We start from the raw sequence: 2,500 nt of genomic DNA, 5'->3' as shown, positions 1-2,500 counted from the left end.
GGGGCGTTGCAGCGGAGGCAGGTCGCGTTGCAACGGATGCTGGGGTCGTTACAACGGATGCTGCGCGTGTTGCAACGTTGGCTGGGGGCGTTGCAGCGGAGGCAGGTCGCGTTGCAACGGATGCTGGTGACGTTGCAACGTTGGCTGGGGGCGTTGCAATGGATGCTGGGGACGCTGCAACGGAGGCAGGGCGCGTCGCAACGTTGGCTGGTGGCGTTGCAACGTTGGCTGGGGGCGTTGCAACGGAGGCAGGGTGCGTTGCAACGTTGGCCGGTGACGTTGCAACGGAGGCAGGTCGCTTTGCAACGGATGCTGGGATCGTTGCAACGGAAGCTGGGGGCATTGCAACGTTGGCTGGGGGCGTTGCAACGGATGCTGAGCGCGTTGCAACGTTGGCTGGTGACGTTGCAACGGAGGCAGGGCGCGTTGCAACGTTGGCTGGGGGCATTGCAACGGAGGCAGGTCGCGTTGCCACGGTTGCTGGTGACGTTGCAACGGAGGCAGGGCGCGTTGCAACGTTGGCTGGTGACGTTGCAACGGAGGCAGGGCGCGTTGCAACGGATGCTGGTGACGTTGCAACGGAGGCAGGGCGCGTTGCAACGTTGGCTGGGGGCGTTGCAACGGATGCTGGGGGCGTTGCAACGTTGGCTGGGGGCAGTGCAACGGATGCTGGGGTCGGTGCAACGTTGGTCGTGCGCGTTGCAACGGAGGCAGGGCGTGTTGCAACGGATGCTGGTGACGTTGCAACGGAGGCAGGGCGCGTTGCAACGTTGGCTGGGAGCGTTGCAACGGAGGCAGGGCGCGTTGCAACGTTGGCTGGGGGCGTTGCAACGGATGCTGGGGACGGTGCAACGTTGGCTGGGCGCCTTGCAACGGAGGCAGGGTGCGTTGCAACGGATGCTGGGTTAGGTGCATCGTTGGCTGGTTTCGTTGCAACGGAGGCACCCGCCGTTGCAACGATGGCTCGGAGCGTTGCAACGAAGGAGCCAAATTTTCATATCTCATAATTGGCTCGTGCATTTTTCGTGAAATTTTGAGGGAACCTTGGTATTATTATGTGAAGGCTGCACAAAAAAATCCAGGTCAAAAATCGCACGTTTGCTCTGTTTTTCATTTTTTTTGAATTTCCGGCTTACCGGGCGGTAAAAAAATCGGCAAAAAAAATCGGCACGGTGTAAATTCACCAAATTTGGGGATGGAAAGATCTTATTTTTCTAGAGGTTGTTGCAAAAAACGGCGTCAAAATTCGACCTCTAGAGCACTTTCCATGAGTATGTCTCCTCACGGAAAAGGACGTCTACCCGTGGCACTTTGGTAATGGCTCGGCAGCCTATTATAGGGGGGAGGGGTGTCATGCTGCTGAAACTCGGGTTGCCCAAAGGCTTGCTGGGCGCAATGCCAGCAAGATGCATGTTGCCTTGCCATCCCCTAGGCACACTAGCAAGCACGTTGTGGTTGTGGTGTGCCGCCGGGCTCCCCCGCCCCCCACGGAGGCACCCGCCGTTGCAACGATGGCTCGGAGCGTTGCAACGGAGGAGCCAAATTTTCATATCTCAGAATTGGCTCGTGCATTTTTCGTGAAATTTTGAGGGAACCTTGGTAATATTATGTGAAGGCTGCACAAAAAAATCCAGGTCAAAAATCGCACGTTTGCTCTGTTTTTCATTTTTTTTGAATTTCCGGCTTTCCGGGCGGTAAAAATATCGGCAAAAAAAATCGGCACGGTGTAAATTCACCAAATTTGGAGGATGGAAAGATCTTATTTTTCTAGAGATTGTTGCAAAAAACGGCGTCAAAATTCGACCTCTAGAGCACTTTCCTTGAGTATGTCTCCTCACGGAAAAGGATGTCTACCCGTGGCACTTTGGTAATGGCTCGGCAGCCTATTATAGGGGGGAGGGGTGTCGTGCTGCTGAAACTCGAGTTGCCCAAAGGCTTGCTTGGCGCAATGCCAGCAAGATGCACGTTGCCTTGCCATCCCCTAGGCACACTAGCAAGCACGTTGTGGTTGTGGTGTGCCGCCGGGGTCCCCCGCCCCGGGTCCAAGGTCGAGCACGGGCGTCTGGCTGCTGCGAACCCCGATCACCGAAGGACCAACAAGAAGGGAAACACGTCCGTGCACGGCCCACCTAGGCACCACCTAGGGAGCATGGCGTGGTTGAGTTGTGCCTTGGGCACACGCTCGGGGCAACACCTTGTGCTCGGCCCAGGACTAGGGGGATCATCCCAAGTCCGAGCACGACGTGGGAACGGCGGGCGGCCTGTGCGCCCCCGCGAGGGGCAACGCGGCTTGCGCAGCCCGACGCTTGGCCAGGCCTAGTGTGGCGCACGACGCGGATGATGGATATGCGTGCGGCAGCGGGTGTCGTGGGCAGGGGGCAACGCGACGTGCTCGTCCCAGCACTTTGAGGGGGCACGTTGCGGAAGACGGTTACCTGTTCGTGTCTACTCCCGAGGGGCAACGTGTCGTGCTCGCCCTACGTCTAGGGTCGACGTACGA

This window comes from Arachis ipaensis, chromosome B8, assembly GCF_059453495.1.
Source record: "Arachis ipaensis isolate K30076 ecotype BB chromosome B8, ASM5945349v1, whole genome shotgun sequence".
NCBI classification, from domain to species: domain Eukaryota; kingdom Viridiplantae; phylum Streptophyta; class Magnoliopsida; order Fabales; family Fabaceae; genus Arachis; species Arachis ipaensis.
Note: the sequence above shows the minus strand (reverse complement) of the source record.